This window comes from Mercenaria mercenaria, unplaced genomic scaffold (assembly GCF_021730395.1).
Source record: "Mercenaria mercenaria strain notata unplaced genomic scaffold, MADL_Memer_1 contig_2894, whole genome shotgun sequence".
Classification (NCBI taxonomy): domain Eukaryota; kingdom Metazoa; phylum Mollusca; class Bivalvia; order Venerida; family Veneridae; genus Mercenaria; species Mercenaria mercenaria.
This window is the reverse complement of record NW_026460983.1, coordinates 1-8,971: the sequence shown is the minus strand read 5'-3', so window position 1 is coordinate 8,971 and position 8,971 is coordinate 1. Positions and strand designations below refer to the sequence as shown.

Genomic DNA, 8,971 nt, shown 5'->3' with positions numbered 1-8,971 from the left:
AATGAACCCATGAGTTGCCAAAGGCAGGTGGCTTGTCTTATTCATGATGCAAGGGCCAGCTTAAGATCGGTTGAGATCAAGGTAGAACATACAGATATTTCATGAGGTTCGCTATATCTCTGTCGTTTTACGACGTCAGTACAAAATTCTTAACTATTCTTATTAGCATGCACAAACAAACAAACACAAAGTAGATGGGAAATGGCCGCGACTTTATTTCATTGATATCATGGCATATAGCATGTTTAAATTTTAAGAAATGAATATGAACACAAGAACAATCACTAGCTAAATGGCATAGCAACTTACAGGCAACGCAAAGTGGCAGAAGCCTATTTTATAGACTGACCATGAAGAAACTGGCAAATGGCAGAGATTTCTCCATTCACAGCCGATGAGAAAGTGAGGCGAATTGCTCAGCACATTCCCGAAAGGTAATAGGAACTACAAGTAAGACTGGTAGCGAAGAAATCATGCAACAATTGCTTTTATATTTAGTTTCTAATAGAATTACCACTGTAATATTTTGCATATTTTAACGAAAAAGGGGGATTGGATCGCGACAGTAATGTCAACGCAAAAATAATATCCAGGAAAGACTGCACTATTGATATGTTAATAAAGAAGCAGGAAGCGCTACCAGATATAGCAGGTGGTCTTCTATTTATAATCAGACCAATGTGTTAGAGGTATGTAGCAAAGGATTTTGTTTTCCCGGTCTTGCCATTATTATCAATATTAACCCTGCTAAACTAAGAAACAGCCATTACGAAGATATTGGTGAATGACCGACCATTTCTGATCAAGGTCCCCTCTAACAAAGGTTCGAAAGAATTACTTCGGACTCGAATGCCGGGGAGGATCGCGTGATAACGCGAAAGATTAAATACCATCTAAGTAAAAGACTGTTCTGATAAACGGACTAATGGTAGCATAAGTTGGGAGCCACAGACAAAATAAAGAGCTGGTTTACAGGCGCTTCCAGTTAGCAGAGGGGGTCAAGTTAAACATACAAGACCCACATATGTTGTTAGAGGTATGAAGCAAAGTTGATCCACACAAAATTATAAAGATATGTACGGCCCTACTCGTACATATTAAAAAAAACCCTCCTCCCGAACGGCATAACACCAACTTGGCCGGGAGGAGTCACCCTGCTAAACTAAGTCACAGTCAGTGCAAGGATATGTATCAATGACCGACCATATTTTGGTACAAGGTCCCCTCAACAGGGTTGCAGCCGGTTAAACCCTGCAACACCGATATAAGACATGGTCATTCGATGGCAAATATTTTCGGCAGATACTCCTGACCAAGCTAGACATGTGAGCGTTTTTGATTTTTGATACAGCCGTTGTATCGTAATGCCAAGGAAGGCTTTATCGAAATAGGTGTGGATCAATTATAAAAATATTTATGCTCACTTTAGAACGGACAATTTAAACTTTAACTGCAACAAGCAAAGTTAAAAATGTCTTCGCATCCAGTCCTACACTAGAAATGTTCGTTGCTTTAAGAAAGTCGCGACAGATATATTTGTAATCCGCGCACCAAAACCCTAAAAACTCCTATTGAGAAAAATACGGGAAAGCGTTGGATTACATTTAAAAGCAGTAAAATTGTTATTATATATGCATAAAATCAAATACAAGTAATAAAAGAAATAGAATAAAGAAAACACAAAATATTATAAAGTTGTTACAGCAATTGAATATCATTTTCACTTTAAACCTCGAAACTTAAAATGTTCACCGCTTTCAGAAGTTACCACGAAACATTAAAACGTTCGTTTCACTATTTCATTTAACTAAAATAGATAATCACTGCGACAGTTTATAGTAACATGAATAGGTGAGTGCAAGAGGCAGCCTTCTGAACACGCCCAGACCCTTGCGAATATCACGTTGACATGCCTGAGACTCCGTAAATGTATCAGTCTGGATCTGAAAAACAAACTTGACAGCAGAAATACGTCAAATTGATACTATACATATATCATTCTTAAAGGGGAAGGGTGGGAGGGAATTTTTCTATCGATGTTGTTCGGACGATTTCAGCTAGCAAACTGGTTCAAGGGCGTGGCAAATACATGCACGGACTTCTCGTATTTTTTGCCGCCAAGTGTGTAGATAATAGATAAACGAAACAAACCGTATAACGGAATGCAAATAATGATGAATAATAGCCGACAAGTAATCTCTTTCAACATGACAACAAGTGAATATATATCACCAAAAAATAACACCATTTATTTCTACAAGAGAACATAAATGCATTTATTTTATTGGCGCAGGTAGAACCGATTATGAATAGAAGGCAGCAAGACCAGCAACAGAGAGATAGCGATATCATGCACATGTGCATACAAAATGTGAATTAAATTTTTACAAGTATACGTAATATTCAGCGTATGCCAAATACTTTCTTCAGGTAACCTTAACCTGGTCAGAACTTTAACGCTTACACAAAACTTATTTGTGAATATTTTTTCTTGTCTGATTTTTGTCGCTTGAGATGTTCTTTGAACCTACACGTATGCGGATCCGCCCAAGTGCAACATCACGACCTCTCTGTTACAAAGTATACAGCCAGACCTGTGTTAAGCAACCCACAAAGGAATGAACCCATGAGTTGCCAAAGGCAGGTGGCTGTCTTATTCATGATGCAAGGGCCAGCTTAAGATCGGTTGAGATCAAGGTAGAACATACAGATATTTCATGAGGTTCGCTATATCTCTGTCGTTTTACGACGTCAGTACAAATATTCTTAACTATTCTTATTAGCATGCACAAACAACAAACACAAAGTAGATGGGAAATGGCCGCGACTTTATTTCATTGATATCATGGCATATAGCATGTTTAAATTTTAAGAAATGAATATGAACACAAGAACAATCACTAGCTAAATGGCATAGCAACTTACAGGCAACGCAAAGTGGCAAAAGCCTATTTTATAGACTGACCATGAAGAAACTGGCAAATGGCAGAGATTTCTCCATTCACAGCCGATGAGAAAGTGAGGCGAATTGCTCAATGTTCACCTCAGTTCATAAATTGCTATATGCCATACCGAAATGCACATACGGACACATGTGTATTGAGGGCCACTAAATATTTTATGAAATAAAATTCGTCCAATCAAAACACAGAACGCTGCATTACATTAAGGTAAATAAAAAAAATAACTCACCTTCGCTAATTTAAGACGTAAACAAGATACTTTTTTACCATTTATAATGACGTTCAATCTGTATTCTGTTTTACCATAACCGTTACCTTTATATTTGTAGCTGAAACTAGACGACATGTTCTCTTGTACTGAAATTTAAAGCAAAGGCCTTGACAAATTAAGAAAATTTATAAATTGTTACATCTTAATGATTTATAATTTGTAACAAATTATATATGAATCTTAAAAGTATGCCAGCGGTTAAACATGTGACCTAATATGAATCAAAACATATGCCAATACCTGGCTTGCTAATACTGTTACTGACAGAAATAGTATGAACTAGACATCATAATCTTCTCAAGCTCATATCCGAATGCCTGCAATTTCATAATTACATACTGGCAACAGCTGATATCTTTTAACGGACGCTAGAAGCGGCTTATGATAAAGACAAAAGCGTTTGCTGCAGTAGAACAATCAATTTGATTTTCCTTTTTATAAGGCAGTTGGATTGCTTCTTAAATGCTGCATGTAACCCTGAACGTGGTTCGAACACCAAACAGAGAGCGACAAGTGCTCCGTTCCTTATGACTAATATTCTGTCGACTGCAATGGCATATTTAAAATGTATTATATCTATATTTTCATAAATATATTAATATCATACCTATTAAATTAAGTTTATGAAATATTTACCAATGAAAACAGTTTCAAACAGCTTCAAAACTAAGTCAAACGTAATTTTACCTTTTACCTGACGTTTACCTTTTACCTTTGATTCATTTTACCTGATGTTTCCCCCTAATGTTGGAGTATTGCTAGCAAACTGAAATACTTAATTATTACAATATATTAAAACGAATTAGTAATGTGGAACATTTTCATAATTATTGAGATAAGTAATTGTCAACATCATCAACGACATCATCGTCGCCATTATTGTCTTATCATCGTCAGAATATTATCACCATTGTCATCTTTACCATCAACGACATCACCATCGTCCTTAAAGTACTATAATGTACCAACATGATTTCATATCATTATCATTTCGTAATATCACAATCATTATTGCCATCATTATCATGCCATCACAAAGAACCTAACTGATTCGTTATACCATATCATCATCGTAATCAAAACATATTATCGTGTAATATCATATCATGTTATTCTTATAACGTACCATCATGGTAATCATTTTCCTCTCAGCATTATTGTATCGTCATATCATCATCATGTTATATCATTATCATCATCATTAATCATAACTATTTCATATTTATGATCGTAATTTAATCGCTATCAACGCCATATTGTCACCAAATCATCATCTTACCATCATCATCATCATATCGTTATGATCATTTAGACACAAACTGAATATCACCATATTATCATAATAGCATAAACATCATCATTATGAACAACATTATTGTCATATCGTCATAATATCATAATATCCACCATACCGTCATCATCATCAGCATCATCAACACCATAATAACATTATCATACTAGATACATATCATTGCATATCGTCATAATTATCTACAATACCTGTCACCACCCCACATCACACTGACAAAACTGAACATTTTGATACCGATTTTATCAATTTTATCATCATTGTCCGTACTTTCAGTTATCTCAAATTACCTTAAATTAAGCTTTTGTGACATGATAATTGTCCAACTATTAACAAATATACATGTGCACAGAGCTGGAGATTTTGAATGAATGTTTATTATAAGTTGAATATTGTTCTAAATCAAGCTTTGTTATGCACGACAATAACAAAAATATATAAAACTTATCTTCCTTTCGTGTCCCAGTAACCATTCTTTCTCTAGAATTCCATCCAACTAACGTAACAGCTTAAATTCATACTACAAGGTAACGTTTATACAGCAATTTTTCTATCGATGTTGTTCGGACGATTTCAGCTAGCAAACTGGTTCAAGGGCGTGGCAAATACATGCACGGACTTCTCGTATTTTTTGCCGCCAAGTGTGTAGATAATAGATAAACGAAACAAACCGTATAACGGAATGCAAATAATGATGAATAATAGCCGACAAGTAATCTCTTTCAACATGACAACAAGTGAATATATATCACCAAAAAATAACACCATTTATTTCTACAAGAGAACATAAATGCATTTATGGGAAAGATGGTTTATAAAACGTTCGAAGGATGTCGATATTCTATATGGCTGATTTTAATCACGCACAAAATTGTCCATTGTCATTTCGGGTCCACAGCCTTAAAAGAAAGAAAGAAGAAGAAAAAACTAACGGGACATTTAAAGCAGGATAACAATATTTTCACTAGATGACAGGTCAAGTGTTTTCCTTGTCACAATGAAAATGTGGGGGAATTCCCTAGATAACTATAAGTACAAGTCATTTTTACGTCTTTTTTGTAGCGATGCGCAATAAGTGGAACAGTAATTATAGTGTATTATTGCTGGAAGTGACAGCACATTAAGAATTGGACTTTACATCCAAAAGCACAGTTTTATGTGGAACCATGTTATCTATTACATATTTTCACTTTAATAACAACAACAGCAATAATAATAGCAACAACAACAGCAACAACAACGACGACAACAACAACAATAATAATAATGATAATGATAATAATAAGATAATAATGATAATGATGATGATGATGAAAATAATGATGATGATGATGATGATGATGATGATGATATTAATAAAAAAAAGGTATCTAACACGATATCCAATATGACTGATTTTTAATGATATTTTATGATGTGATGTTTAATTAAATTCTAAAGCCTTTTTAAAGAAAAAATATTAGACACATTCAATCATCTATCAGGGCCTAAAATATGTCATATTTTAGCTTAACACTGAAATCACTAATATTCGTGGGGATTAGTTTTCGTGGATTTCGTGGTTGAGTCAATCCGTAAAATTTAATCCAAATGACCAAGAGAAAATTCCATTCAAAAATGATGATGAAAATAATGATGATGATGATGATGATAATGATGATGATGATGATATTAATAAAAAAGGTATCTAACACGATATCCAGTATGACTGATTTTTAATGATATTTAATGAATTATGTTCAAAAGCTGAAATCTACAAATTCATTTCCTCAAGAATTGCAGTTTTGACCCAAACCACGAAATTTCATGCCAACGAAACTAAATGATTTTACATTAGTATCTAATACAGAATATTAACTGCATGCACATTATACAGTGCATGAAGCTTCAGCAAACGGGAAATTCCCATTTTCAGGTAGATGCAGTACTGATCTTTAAGCTCAAGGGCATCTAAAAGTTTTCGAGAGTATCGAACTTGGTTTGAAGCTGTGCCTAATCTTGTTTCCATTAGAACAATGAGATACCAAATTTTAAGCTTTACTGCCTATAAAACACGTCTTGATTTCACGTTTGATTATGGTGTTACAAGAAACTCCAAAGGCTATCTTCCCTTTTTTTAATTTGAACAAGTTCATAATATTTATACAAACAGAAATATACGCATGAAATAGAATTATTAAAAGCTCTGTATAGAGAAATACGCACACATATATATAGTGAAAATATTGTGCGATTATACGAATAACTGTAATTTGGATATCAGTGGATTTAGGAAAAGTTTGTGTTTTACTTTTGTTGGCAAAATTCAGCAAAAACGTTTTCTTTTTACTGACAGGTTGTCTGAAGTATTCATACATTAATGTTTTTAAGGCATGAAATTACACAAAGGTAAACAAGAGCTGTTGGAGGACAATAACGCTCGACTATTCAACAGCCTTGTCAATTGAATGAATACAAAATCGAAAAGTACCCGCCCGCTTATCTCAGTAGGTAGGAGCGTCTACGGATCGCGGGGTCGCGAGTTCGATCCGCGGGCGGGGCGTATGTTCTCCGTGACTATTTGATAAACGACGTTGTGTCTGCAATCATTAGTCCTCCATCTCTGATTCATGTGGGGAAGTTGGCAGCTACTTGCGGAGAACAGGTTTGTACTGGTACAGAATCCAGGAACACTGGTTAGGTTAACTGCCCGCCGTTACATGACTAAACGGACACGTGAAAATAAAGAAATAATACAAAAATCACCAACTTTTAAACGTCTAGGGAAGCAAGAAGACATTAAAATAATTTCAAAATAAAAACATATATAAACATTTTTTGTCTGTAGAATACTTCAATAGGATAATAAATATTCTCAAATTATGAATAAAGTTGCTACAGGGGAAAGAATAAGATACGTATCACAGGTTTTTGCTTATTTTATTCGGTAACTATATGCCGTAAACAGAGACTGATAGTGGTGTTTTTAATCGCCAATGGAAGCATTTATTCTTCATTTTAGATAAATAATTTTTATATCTTTGTAAAGAGAAAAGAATGACGAACACTTCAATAGGAAAATAAATATTGTGTGTTCATTCTAATTAAAACAATATTTGTTCAAACTTTTTTTTCCTTCTTTGTTTCTATTGGAAAATATCAACCAGATAAAAATCGATATCGCACAGCCTAAGACGGCAAATTTGTTGATCATGAATACTGTTGAAAAACGGCGTTAAACCCAAAACAAACAAACAAACAAAATCGAAAAAGGGATATAATTTTATAAAAATGGGGAACAGGGTTATGGAATCTGCACGGTTCTTATCAGCTCTTGACAGTGGAAAAGTGTGTGCAGTTTCAATCCATTTTCATCAGCGGGTACTGAGATACCAGCTTACATTATAAGAATTTAATAAAAAAAAAAATATCTGCTAAGTTGAAAAAGGGGCAGAATTTTGTAAAAATGTAAAGTTGTGTTATTGAATCTTTGCCCTACATGTCATCATGACAGTGAACAAGTGTGTGAAGTTTCAGTCCATTCCGATTAGTGGATAGTGAGATACCAGCTTACATACAAAAACTTAACCAAAAACTGGTCGTAAAAGGGCCATAATTTTGAAAAACAAAAACAAAGTAGAGTTATGGGACAAGTCAGATGATGACAGTGAATAAGTGTGTGAAGTTTCAATCCACTCCAAATATTCTCTATTTTGGAGGTTTTCATACTGAAGAATTGGATAAAAATCATGCAGGAAATTGCACGTGTTTTTTCCTCGGGGACGTTTCACACTTATTTATTTACATATAAAAAGCTATGTTTCCTCCCGTAAAAACAGAATCGGTTTTAAATAGAATTTACAATTTAGATCTAGTGTACAAAAGAAGTTTTGAAAAATGTAAAAAATGTAGAAAAAGAACTTACTTTGCACGAATGAATTCTGTCATTAGGACTGGTATTCATTACGAATCAATTCAGCCCGCCCGCTTAGCTCAGTAGGTAAGAGCGTTGGTCTACGGTTCTCGGGGTCGCGAGTTCGATCCTCGGGCAGGGCGTATGTTCTCCGTGACTATTTGATAAACGACATTGTGTCTGATATCATTAGTCCTCCAGCTCTGATTCATGTGGGGAAGTTGGCAGTTACTTGCGGAGAACAGGTTTGTACTGGTACAGAATCCAAGAACACTGGTTAGGTTAACTGCCCGCCGTTACATGACTGAAATACTGTTGAAAAACGGCATTAAACTCAAAACAAACAAACAAACAAACAAACGAATCAATTCCTTTAATATATAATTTCATTTATCCTTAAAACCTTCCAATTGATATCCGGTTCAATGCACAATTTTCAAAGCTAGAAATTGTACACAGAAAATCCATAATACGAAAATTGATCCAGTCAATATGCGGCAGTGTTTCGAAGAATTTCAGGCAAATAACTGAACTAT

General features: G+C 34.6%; 1 long non-coding RNA gene across 1 annotated transcript; it reads right to left on the bottom strand.

Moving 5' to 3' along the window:
• Positions 1-2,807: 2,807 nt before the first annotated feature.
• On the bottom strand, positions 2,808-4,787 carry LOC128552547 (uncharacterized). The gene is made up of 2 exons (XR_008369109.1): positions 3,940-4,787; positions 2,808-3,320 (listed from the first exon to the last, which is right to left on the bottom strand). It is a non-coding gene; the product is annotated as an uncharacterized LOC128552547 (long non-coding RNA).
• Positions 4,788-8,971: the final 4,184 nt, after the last annotated feature.